General features: G+C 40.0%; 1 long non-coding RNA gene across 1 annotated transcript; it reads right to left on the reverse strand.

The window, feature by feature from the left end:
- Positions 1–1,473: 1,473 nt before the first annotated feature.
- LOC123805473 lies at positions 1,474–12,755 on the reverse strand. Its single transcript, XR_006783314.1, has 3 exons — positions 12,681–12,755; positions 7,496–7,616; positions 1,474–1,984 (listed from the first exon to the last, which is right to left on the reverse strand). It is a non-coding gene; the product is annotated as an uncharacterized LOC123805473 (long non-coding RNA).
- Positions 12,756–13,438: the final 683 nt, after the last annotated feature.

The raw sequence follows: 13,438 nt of genomic DNA on the forward strand, positions 1-13,438 counted from the left end.
GCAGAGCAATGGATAGGTGTCCGTCCTTAGTGCATGTTTAAGAAAGAGCCTAGCAAGAGAACTGAGCTAAACAGTAGGACCATTTCAGCAGGTTGATGCTTTGTTAACATCAACTCTTCAAAAAAGTAATTTCTGAACTAAAAATAGAATATGCCCAACTTTCCAAGGCAAATTAAAAATACACTTTGACATTGCTTTCATATTTATTTTTTTATTTCCTCAATTAAAACCCTGAGGTAGTGTCTAATGTTGATTCCAGGATGTGAGTCAGAATATTTTGTTCATTAGCTTTTATTTGCTATCACAATGGAATGGGCCAGCCCCAAGACATGCATGATCACAGTTGTTTTTCAGCTTTTCAGACTTGTAATGAGCAATGTTCTATCAATTTGCCGCCCCTACATTCTCTTGGAAATAACTTGCCACCCCTAGGTTTTGTCTCCTGATAAATAGTTCAGATATTGCCTTTTGAGCTAGGTGACTTTCTTACCCAGTGGCTGAACAGGTTCCGGTGGTTTTGTCCAATGAGGAGACAGGATGACCACTAATAGGAACTGGGTTAAAATGATGAAGATTCAGATCGAGTACTTTATTTATCATAGCCAACAGGACTAGTACGAGGTCAGGAGATCAGTTCAGTGTCTGTATTGAACTATTACCCTTTGGGCTTACAAGAAAGGTTCAAGAAATGGAGCTTCACAGGGTATGGGATGGGGTGGTAAACTGTCAGTGAGGAGAACTCCAGGTGGTTTACACCCCGATTTCCATGAATTTCATAGGTTCTCAGGAGTTAGGACTTCAGGGAATGCCCACCACCACCCTGCCATAGCTTAGCAAACACAGAAATTTCATCAGGTTTCTTCCCAAACACAGACCCAATGCATTGCTCAATGTCTATGGTAAAAATAATAGGCTGTGGTGGATGTGAAAGAGGAAAAGCCATAAGAGGAGGGCATTCAGCCCACAGCAGAGCAGTGCCAACTTTAGATGGGAGCACCACAGTGGCTTCCAGTAACCTAAAGAAAAATGTTATGTTAAACTGTGTCCCTAATACATTTTCTTCAAAACAGAAACAGTAAATCATTGGACTCAATGACAATACTTTAGATCTTATAATGGGATCTGGATGAACCTTTATTTTCACTCATTTTTAATTTCTTGTTTTCCTTCTGGTTGGTTTACTGTTGTTGATTTTATAGAGAATGCACCTGGGTGACAAGCCCTCTTTATTTTGATTTGGATTTTTTTCTGCCCAAAGTTTGAACTCTGCCCCAATAATTATTTGGAATGGGTTTACCCAAAAGCTGGTTAGGAGTGTGGTGTGCAAATAACACATGCCAAAAATAAGTCAATAGCCATGTTGGGATGTTATTTTTGATCTGAATCAATTTGGCTTTATATAAGACAAAATCTGTGTTAGAGAATACACGATCGAGTTTAGAATATGCAGTACAATGAAGTATACGCTTTGTCTTCAGAACGCTTACTTGGTGATTCTTGTGAGGGTTTTGGTGTCTATCGGAAGGTGAAAAGCACTGGAGTAACACCTCAGGACATCAGGAGCCTGGGACACTCTTGTTGTCTCTCAGCTTGTCCTTGGGGCCAGTTATTTTTTGCTGGGGTGGGAGTCTGAAAGCAAATGAGTTATTGAGTCACCAGTATATATTGTCAACAAGCAGAAAGTGACTCAGCTAGCTTTCCTTCCCTACTGGATGGATGGCACTGACCTAGAGATCTTTTGACCTCTTCAGTCTTGAGTGTTTTCCTCTTAATATTTTATCCCTTGACCTCCTGTCTGAGGTTTCTTCTGTGAAATACGCTCCTTTTTTATCTTCCAAAATTCTTTTTTCTTTTAGTTGAGAAACACTATAGGATAGTGGTTAAGCTCATGGGCCTTGTTGTCAGAAAGAGCTAGTTTTAAATCTCGCACCTTCCATTTATCAGCGTTAAGAACCGTGACTTCTCTGACTTTTAGTTTTCTTATCTGTAAGGAGGAAATGATAATAATGAAATGTAGTTATATATTGTTACATAAATAACATGAGATTATTTAGCCTAGTTACTAAATAAATATTAGTTATTCTTATCATCATTCTTCTCATTTAGTCTCTATATCAGGTAATGTAGCACAGTTGTATAGGAACAAATTAGCCAACAGGAAAATTCCTTAGTCTATAAGTGATTGATTTAAGGGGACTTTCTGGGGAATTTTTAACTTTGATTATTGCCTCTCCCTCTTTGTCCACTCTACTCTGTTTTTTATATTATAACAGGATTAGTCAACCCTAGTGATGACTGTGAAGCAGCTACAGGATTTGGGGGGAGTTAATGATTTTCTCAGTGTATAGCATGCCCACAGCCCCCTGTCCAGGGGTGACTCCTTACTTATTCATTGTCATGCTTGTATTGACCACCATAACTTCATCCTGACCACCTAATTTAACTAGGACACTTGAAACAAAGGTAGCTATTTATAGGCTTGCCAGAAAACTTTATGCAGCAGGAACAATTCTATACTGAGAGTAACTAGATGAATCAATCAATCAGAGTCTCTCTCTTAGACTATAGCAAGTCTTCGAATAACATGGTTTTCTGGTTTCCTCAACATTTTATTATAATGCTGATGAGATGCCATAGCAACATAACTCTTGCTGGTGTCAATTAGCCTATGGTAAAATTGGTTTTGTTATATGACATTTTGCTTAGTCTCAGAACCTATCAATGACGTTAAATGAGGACTTAACTGTGTATGTCAGAAAGAGGAGAGACAGAGAGAGTGTGAGAGAGAGAGAGAGTGAGAGACTGGAAAACTTACAAGTAGACACTTTGAAACAATAAATAAACAGAGACCATGACAGAAGGCAAACTGGGAGAGCCAGGAGTTAGTACAGGCAGTAGAGAGTTAAGCAAGAGCAAAGGAATGTAGGAGAAGAAGAGTCCCACAGGACCTCCTGGTTGGAGACTGGCTTTGGTGGGGCTGTCACGAGAGCTGCTGCTAGATGACTGCAATTGCCACAAGACTGGGAAAACCTAGAGGGCTGCCTGGATGATCATAAATGCTTTAAAGGTAATGGGGCCTCCGTGAATCCCTTCAGGTATTCCCAGATAGTGGCCACTTGGTCAATCTCCTGGTAATGCTGACCCTTACAGGTGACCAAGTTCCAACTTCCTTTCTCTTTGGCTAGAAGATAGCCTATTTTCACTTATAGGCCTGTGTATCCAAACATCTCGGCAGCACATGTAGCAAACCACACATATGTCATTCCTCTAGCCACCTTCCAGGTTGGCCTTGATTGTCAAACCTCAATGCACTGTATACTCGAAGGTAAGACTGGTGAGGGAAAAGGTCACAAAGAAGACTGCTGTGAATGCATTAAAACAAAAAAAGAACATGATTTATCAACCAGAAAACAGCTTATTTATCTCTGTACATCTGCTACATATGCCATTTCTTCTACCAAAAATGCCCTCTGCCTTTTTTCTACCATCCAAGCCCCTTTACCATGTCCCTGCAGAACCTAGTGAAAGCTCACAAACTCCTACAAGTGTTTTTCAGTTAACAGACTTCCACCTGATCTGCCCCAGCTCATGATCATTCCTGTTGTCCTGTGTTAGGGAGTGTATGAGGAATATTGCTTTGTAAAAAGGATGCTGTCAGCTTGTTTTTTCCCTTGTTTTGTGTTTAAAAGATTACATCTTCTATTCCTTGTGTGTCTGCTAAAACTTTAAGTACTATGCTTCATGCATAATTTATGCTCAACAAATATTGACCAGTATTCAGTAATAGCTGGCACTGAGAATAAGTGTGGAGGACCTGCTGTGTGTCAGATAAGGCGCTGATGCTTTTCCTTCATTATCTCTATTCCTCATATTGATATGAAAGGAGGATATTTTTCATTGCTAGTTTACAGGTAAGGAAAATGAAATTCAGAAAGGTTAAATAATTTTGCCAAAGTCACACAGCTTCTAAATCACACCACCAGTATTAAACTCAGCGCCCATTTCCCTTGTACACCCGGGGTTAACATTTTGAGGTGTTACACTGAGGGGGATCCCGTCTCAAGTACTGCTACTGCTTGGAGCCTGAAATGTGAGTTTCTACAATTGTTCACTTTATTTTGAAAATGTTGTGCATTTCTGAATTAAGATTATCCTTCCTTAAATGGCCTTTAAGGAAATGAAGTCATTTATTAGTTAACTATAGTTCTCTTTCTTTCCTTGTGGTTGTGGAAAATCCAAAGGTGATTCATGTGTACAAAATCAATTTCAAAGTATTTACTAAAGGTATGCAGTACCCTCCTCCCTGTCCCAAGGGCATGGTTCACAAACTCTTTGTAGGATTTATATTTTCATTCAATGTAAGCCATAAATATTGTCTAGAATTGAAGCCAGACAACATGACTCACATTATTTATTGACACTTTGTACCTTAAAATCTTATCAACTTGCCCTGACTGGTGTATTTCAGTGGGTTGAGATTCGTCCTGCAAACCTAGAGGTCACCGTCTTGATTTCCACTCAGGGCACATGCCCAGGTTGCATGCCAGATGCAACTGATCGATGTTTCTCTTGCACATCGATGTTTCTCTCCCTCTCTTCCCCTCTCTCTAAAATAAATAAATAAATAGATAGATAAATAAATAAATAAATCTTATCAATTTACAAGATATTGTAAACATCTTTAAAACTTATGTGGTAATATCAATGGTATAATAATATTATTTAGGTTGCTAACATTCTAATTGAATATGGCTACATACAATTTAAAGTGAATTTGGATCTAGGTGATTTTCCTGTTTAATCTAGCCATCAACTAAGTGATTTTTCAGCACTGACTTCATAAACTAAAGGATTAAAAAACAATAAGTAGTATACAGCCCACAGAAAAACAATTATGAATTATAAGGATGTTAGGTTTACAGAGAACTCTCTTCAGGCAACTAAAAAGAAATATCTAAACCTCTTCTTGATTAATTCCACTCTGATTAGGGAGTTGCTTGTATCATATTTTTTTTTGTATTTGTTTTCCTGAAACTCAAACATGTGTACTAAAAAGGCAATTGCATTTCTATTGCATAGCAAAGAGCAGATAAACACTCTATACTAATTTTAATATTCTTATATTCATATCCACCTTTTGGGGAAATCTTCCACTTTGCTATCATAACTTTGGAAACAAATTCAATAATTTGTCCCAATTTATTGTGTGAGGTTCATCATCAGGAATAGTAATAAAATACTGGGTTTTTGAAATGATTTACATTTTTTAATTTGTTATATCATTTCCTGGGTTATTTATTATGATAATCTGACTCTGACTGTTTTCTAGTATTTTTCTTGAATTGGAAAGAAAGAAGTGGAATTACAGGTGCTTCTCTGTGTAGTTCAGGGAAATATTCACCATATATAAACATCGACCATCACTTGGCACAATGGAAAATAGGTTGAGAACATATGAGTTTACCTATATCTCATCGGCTAGTCATCTCTGACCACCCTTGGTTCCTAACTTTATGCCTAAATTTAGGGGTGAGTCAGCTTGATTTTGGGGACTGTGCCCTGCCTCCATCTCCCTCAACTGACTAGATTCTGCAGCAGGATAATGAGTAGTGGCACAGCAAACCGGTTCCAAATCATTTATTTAATCTGAATATGACAAAATACCCTGGGGGCAAATGAATTGTGAGGGCGCATGTCTCCATCTCCACTAGTCATGAAAGGTACTTGCCTCTTCTGGCTGGAGGCACTTTGAAGTCGGCTAGAAACCGGCAGGTGTAGGACTTCACAAATGTGTAAAGCACTCACCATCGAAGGAAAAATAGATAAATTCTATATTTAACCTTTTGCTTGATCAGTTTCATCAGCTGAGCCATGTTGTACGAGAAGAGGTAAGATCTGCTTAATCACTTGTGCTTGTCCATGTTTGGGAAAATTTGGAAAGAAATTTGGTTTCTAGAAAAAATTGACACAATTTTCCAGCAATGCTTTACCAGGCAAATGGCTCATTCCCTACATATGGATTATATTATCTCATTTAGGGCTGGATTCATGGTTAAAATGGTCCTGGCAGTAAGGTGGTTAGATTGGTTCCCCAACTGAAATAAACTAGTAGTTCTTGCGGGGACTTGTTGGGAAAAGCCTTCCCAGCCCACAGCCCTGTCTAGTTCTGTTCGTACCTTCACCTAGATGTCTGGGGCAGACCCGCTCAGATTCTTGGCCACTCTCTAATATTCAGACTGAATGCAAAATGACAGTGCTTGGCCCTTTGTTACCTCAGAAAAGTGCTGTTTCCTTTCTAACCTACTTCCCTTCCTTCTTACCCTTTCTCCTTCCTTCCTTTTCTATTTGCTTGCCCGTTTCTTTCCTTCTTTTTTTTTCCCTTCTTTTCTCCCTCCACCCTCTTTCCCTCCCTTCTCTCACCTGCAGTCTCTTTCTTCTTTCCTGTGTCAGAGGGTAAATTACAAGTTCCCTGTTGCTTAGCCTATTTTAGAGAAGAAATCCTCAAAATAAACCAAAATGTGTATTCTATATTAAGGTCACTAAACAAGGGGTGAAACCTTTGTTTTTATCCATAAACTTTTACTTTGGACAAAAGAATGCGCTGTCCTTGAATAAAAGGAGTGCAAACAAAATAGAGAGAATCCTATGCCAACATTGGACTCCATAAAACCAGCTCTGTGATGTTCTCCCTCCAAACCCCCGGCTCCAAATGAAGGTCTCCGCAGACTCCTGAGCAGCAGAGGAACCGTGTTTGTGCAGCTCACCTTCCTGTTCTGGACTTTTGTTGTCCACAGGCCCTCCCAGTACCCTTATCTGCTGATAGGGAACAAGGTTGCCTCACCAAAGCAGAATTGCTTCCTGCAGAGGTCCTGGTCCCCTTCTCTTGCTGTCCTTCTAATTTAGTGGATAGTTTCTCCATTCAATGAGCATGGTCATGTGCTTTCCTTCTAGTGTTATTTGAAAGCCTTTTATCGCCTTTCCTTGAGATCAACACATGGGCAGAAGAGAAATCTGAGCTACTGCAGAATAGACTCCAGCATTTGCTAGCCTTCTCTGGTATACAAGTGAACAGCCAGATGGATTCTGAAACTTTAAATGTTATGGAGCTGCTAAGGTACAGGGTCCCTGATACAGTGCGACAGTGGCATATATAATAATTTCCTAAGAAAATGAAGTGGCTAACTGATAACTTGACCTACAGGTAAAAAGACAGCTCAGAATTTTCCTGTGTACATGTATAATGTTCCTTTAGCTGGAAGGTACAGCTCTGGCAGGTCATACACTTATGTGTTAAGAAGTACTTTATGTAACACATAGTATCCTGGACTGTCCTGTTCACATGGCTGGGATTCTAATCCTAGCATCAATGTTATCTCTTTGTGTGATTTTGACCCCTGCATGGGACTGGTGTCCTCCTGTGCTATTTGTACAAATAAACCTGAAGCAAGACAGGAAAGAAAGAAAGAAAAAAGACAATATTTTCATCATTACTTACCTCAGCTTCCAAGGAAGATCATGCTGTCAGCAGTGTCCCAGAAAACTCCAGTAAAATAAACTGAGTTGGGTCTCACTGAATGCTGGTTGGACAGCATGGGCCACAGTTTCAAGGCAAAGATCTGGAAGTGTAATTTCCCATTCTGACTAACACACATATTCACAGAGGCATTTTAGTGACCCCCCAAATGTGGAATTTTAGAGATTATTGTACTTTTAAAATCTATCCTTTTGATGACTCATTTTATTTCCCTATAAAATCAGAAATCTAAGGTATGCCATGGTATATTAAATTTTCTTTAGAGACAGCCTTAATATTTATGTGTTTATGAGGATTTTTGGTTAAAAAAACTAAACTACACTGTAATTACTTAGATTTAAAAACTGCTCAGGCCTCTACTCTGGACCCTTCGTGGGGGCCTGGGCACCGCTGGGAGCCTGAACTGGAGCCTGAGCAGGAGCTGCAGCTGCGAGCTGGGCCTGGGCCTGGGCCTGGGCCTGGATTTGAGACTTGGCCAGAGCCCGAGGCCCTTGGCAATGCCTGCGTGAGCACATTTCCAAGTGGAGTGAGTGATGCGGGCAAGTCTATTAAGCTTTTGGCTGCTGCCCTTTGGGATCTTGACTTGACCTTCTCAGGCTTTACGAGGGCCTTGATAGCCTTAGCACATGCACTCATGCATGGCCTTGGCATTGTTGGCCTGCATCTTCTTCAGAACCTTCTTATTGTGCTTCTTGGCCAACACATGTTCCTCAGGAAGCTGGGGTCTACCCCCTTAAGAGGTTCACATCTTTGTGATCAGGGTTTCCTGATGCTCTTTCTGTGCTGTTTTTGGGACTGGCTGTGTGTGGTGTGGTTCATGGCCTCGGCCATCTCTACATTGAAGCCCACGCTCCAGAACTGCCTGGAACCATAACAGAAAAAAAGCAAAAACATTGTCCTTATCAAAGACTTCCCATTTTTCAACACACTCTACCCAAAGAGATAGGTTTGTTCTTGTCTTGAAAATTTTCCATTATTATCTGAGGTTTTTCCCTTTGAGAACATGAAGATTCTTCCCCATCTGATGAGTCCTGTGGACAGCTGGCTCATGCCTTTCCTCCCAATGAAGGTCAGGGCAGCCATGTTTACTCCAATGAGGATGAATTCTGGACAAATAATTTCAAAGGGAAATGTGAATATTCTTCAGTTAGGACTGGTGTATTCCTAATTCCTGAACTTGTGTAATCGCTGACCTTGAAGAGTAGTCAAAATTCCAGAAATCCCCCATTTGGGAGACAATTGTTTTGTCCATTACATATATGTATATATAGATATGGACAAAACATTGAGTTTTCCAGCTCACATCCCAAAATGGTAATTATGGCAATAAAACAATCAATCCAAATGCTTTCTGAGGTCTTGGGAGGTTAAGCTGACACCACATAGATTGTGAGGTAACACTATGAAGTTTGACTTGGCCCAGTTTTTTGCCTCTGTGGTTGAAGAAAATATAACAAAGTTTACCAATTGTTGACTATTTAAACTGCAGGGGGGTGGAATCATTTACAATGATTCACAAAACATTGTCATATATTAAGACATAAAACAATGTTCTTTATGTTTTGCTGCTTTATATTATATTCTTACTCTTCACTAACATGCCAACTAAATATTATATCAAGAGGTATATTATATTAAGAGCACAGGCATTAAATGTCTACCTACATTCTCTCTAGAAGGACATTTCACCCCGCCCCCAAGCTGGCGCAGCAAATACACCTCACAAGAGCTCAATGGGCATTAGGAAAGCTTGCTGTAAAAACTGCCCTAACTTGGACAAATGTGGAATTAGGAGGGTGTGTGACTACATAATAATACTTCTGTTTGCCAAGTCCTTTCTGCCAGAATCAATAAGAATTATTATTATTGACATGTTTATTGTTTTTATGCAAATGTTGCTAAATATTTTAACATAATCTAAAGCCTCAAGCTTGAATTTTCTTCCTATGTCCATAATTACTTGCAACTCAGAAGTTGTTTTTATAGTGCCCAAATAAACTTTGCTTAAGCTCTATTACCATTAATTCAGATTTCAATCTTTCATGGCTACTATATATTAAACATTAACTATTTGCCAGGTGTTTTGGATATTGTTAATATAAACAACAACAAAAGCTAATCTCAATTACAGTTATTGAACTCTTACAATATGCCAAGTTCTTTACAATTAAATTCTCTCACAAATCCTATGACTGGTTTTTAAAAATTTTTTATATTTTTTCCCATTACCATTTAGTCCCCTTATACACCCCCCGCCCCACCAATCACCACACTATTGTCCATGTCCATGAGTCCTTTTTCCTTTTTGCTCAATCATTCCACCCACCAACCGACCTCACCCGCCCTCAGCTGTCATCCTGCTGTCTATGAGTCTCTGTTTTGCTTGTTAGTTTAGTTTGTTCATTATTCCCACCCACTTCACAGGCTTCCGTTTGTCTGGCTTCAGGGCCCATGTCCACTGGCAGTACAGTATCCACCCCTTCTGTTACATATTTAAAACTAACTAGGTCTTTGGTAAAACTGTATGGTTGGTGGTGGCCATATATTCTACTTTTTCACTAAAAGTAAAGTGACCATAATTTTTCTCTTATTCATTGCTGTCTTACAACTGAGGGTCAAAGGGCACAACAACATCAGCAACGCAATCTCAATGGCTCCCACCTGAACCCCTTGGACACTGTGTCTATCAGGGTCACTCTCCCAGACCACTGAGGAAGGCATCCTTACAGGTTTTGGCTTTGGTCTGTCTTCCCTAAATATGAAACTGGGGAGGGATGTAATTGAGAAGGCTGGAGGAATCCATCTCAAAAATCTCTACAAGAACTAATTTTGTGTGGCTTTTACCTAGATCATCAACACTGTGCTTCTCTGCAGACTCCAACCTGTTTGCTGCTGCTGCCCACAAGTTTGTCTATCACTCTGGCAACCTGGGGGCTCTGGTGTTTCCCACATGATGCTATGTGTCCGCCCAAGCAAGGGCGAGGTCTCTGAGACTGATGCAGGCATATAGGCTTTCCGTGGTTTGCCGAAGTTTGGGTTTCTGCTCGTCACAGAATTGTCAATTGCCTGCTGAATCCCCTAAAACAGCTTTCCCCAATCTGTGTGCTATGGGGCTCCAGTGCTGCAAGGAGCAACCCCAAAAGAATATTCTAAGCTCAAATAACTGAGGGAATCACTCCAAGCTCTAACCCTCTCTCAGATTTTCATAATGTCATAAAGCTCTGAGAAGTGTTCCAGGAAAGAAACTGGTTCACAGTTGTTTAACCCAAAATTTCCCAAACTTACTCAACTGTAGAAATCTCCCGTTCTCTCCCTCCCTCACTCCTCCCTCCCTTCCTTTCTGCTGTTAAATTTGGTGGAACATCTCTGACATCCATGGAGTAGGGTTTCACAGCACTCCTTTTGGAAAATGCAGTCCTAAGACACGTCATAATGAGGAGAGGTTTTTTCCACGAGTTTGTGCAGGTCCAGGTCTGAGGGAATCAGGGTTGTCAGGATGGCCTCCATTTACTTTTCATCTGAACCTTTAACCTTACCTCAGGGTGGATGTTTTATAATAATTAAATTACCTATCTACCTCTAGTTTAAGATTCTCTAACTCTTTTTCTCATCTCAGAAGAATAGTTTATAATTGTGCATTGTTTAGTAAGTACATGACTGATGCAGAGTACAGATTACCATTTTACAAAATTTATCATATTAAAATTCATATAATTTATATTAAGTTCATTGCAAATTTTGTGTGAGAAAAAATTCTGTTAATACTAGGAGATTTATTAATGGAAATGTATAATCTAATTAATGCATAATATAATACGTTAATTAATGGGAAGTCTAATTAATTAAGAACATCATATTTATATATAGTATATACATGAAGATATGCATTAAATTATATAAAAAGATACAGTAAGTTAGTGCTGATTGGGACTGGAAAATGTATTTCTTTTTTCCCATTTTAATCCTCATATTGTCAACTGTATCAGTCAGGATACAATCAGGAACCAGAAACCATTTAGATGTTAAACAGAGGGTAAAGTTCCACAGGTGATGGAAGAACTAAGAAAATAAACAGAAAAGAGTGAACTGACCCAGAAATTGGCAACACAAAAAGCCTCTACCAGCCCCTGGGGCTAGAAGACACAGGGGACGTGTGACAGGACCAACGCAAAACCTGGATGGTGTGGGGAAGGGGTGGGGGGGCTAGAACTCCTGTGGGGACTGCCCAGGGGGAACTGAACTGGGGACAGCCACACCTCCCAGGGAAGAGAGGGGAAAGGACAGGAAAATCCTGGCTCTTCTCTGCTCCCCAGTGCCTCCCACTGGCTGAACCTACCAGTTGGCAAGAGGTCCCAGGAAAAGCAATTAGCAGCAGAAGGGTTGGAGACAGGAAATTAAGGACATCAACTGCACCTTAAAGTGAACCAGTAACCCCCAAAACACAGAGAAATACGGGCATTATTAGAGTAAGAATTAGGAATAAGCCATGATACATGATGCAAAGTCTTCCTACCACATTTTAATCTAGACATCAAACTACAATGCTAATGGTTATTTTATTTTTGAAAAGAATTCAAAGACAATCTGAGGCAAATCAAAGAATCATGTTGGGTCATTATTTTCTTACTTTCAGATCCACAGAAGAGATCATTTAATGGCCAAGCTGCAGAGAAATATAATTAAGACTTCACACTTTGATGCCATTATGCAGTTACAAGAGAAAAAAATATTTTCCTTTAAGGACATGTAAGTCAAATTTGGGGCCTAATATCTACTTTGGGAGGTATGCAGTGGAATAGCCTGGAAAACAAACCCCAGGCTGACATTTTGCAAATTTCCCAGCTCAGCCTTCCCACCATCCTCCTCGTCTACCGTGTTCCAGCGCCTGTTTCTTTCTGTTCCCTGAGCAGAAGCTCATTTCCACCCCATTGCCTTTGTGCTTCCCGTTTCTTTTGCTGAGACTAATACTCTGCTCCCGGAGGCTGAGCCTCTCCTGTCATTCTGGTCTCAGTTTGAAAGATATCTCCTTAGAAGGGTCTTCCTTGACATTCAAATAAATGTTTGTCCTCTCAGTCTTGCCTCCAATAATTCCATAGCATCACTTAATTTTATATTCTTAATAACATACATAATGATCCATAATTACCTTTCTTCAGGGTCTGCTTTGTCTTTCTTCTAATATGTAAGAGTCCTTGTCAATATTGTTCATGCAACATTTCCTGTGCAGGATAGTTTTGCTGGGCGCTATTTTAGGTTAGTTATTTTGAGTTAATGGAAAACATCAGATGTTTGCTATATGCCAGTGCTCTTCAATCATTGTCATATGATCTCACCTGTAAGTGGAACCTAATTAACAGAACAAACAAGCAAGCAAAATAGAACCAGAGACACTGAAACTAAGAATGAACTGACGTAACCAGAGGGGAGGTGGGAGGGGATAATGGGGGGAGAAAGAGGGAAGGGTTTTCAGGAACAACTATAAAGGACACATGGACAAAATCAAAGAGGGGTAGGATCAAGCATGGGAAGTGGGGATGGCTGGCGTGGGGGGAAATGAAGACAATTGAACAGCAATAAAAAATTTTTTTAAATACAATTTTTTTTAAAAGTTAAATCATTATGTCATTTAATTCTCATATATTCTATATGGCTGGTACTGTGGTGATCCCATTTGTCTAGTTAAGACGAGGAACTTTTCTTCTCATTCTGCTCCAGCCCCACTGGCCTCCTCGCCGCCTCCCTCATATATACCGGACTCATTCTTACCTCAGGACCTTGGCACTTGCAGTTCTCTCCACCAAGAACTTCTTCCCCCAGATAGCTCCATAGCTCATGCCTTCTCCTCCCTCAGGTCTTTGCTCAAACACTGCTTTCTCAGCGAGCCCGTCTCTGCCTCCGTGTATA

This window comes from Phyllostomus hastatus, unplaced genomic scaffold, assembly GCF_019186645.2.
Source record: "Phyllostomus hastatus isolate PE091 unplaced genomic scaffold, TTU_PhHast_1.1 phas_scaffold_317, whole genome shotgun sequence".
Lineage (NCBI taxonomy): Eukaryota > Metazoa > Chordata > Mammalia > Chiroptera > Phyllostomidae > Phyllostomus > Phyllostomus hastatus.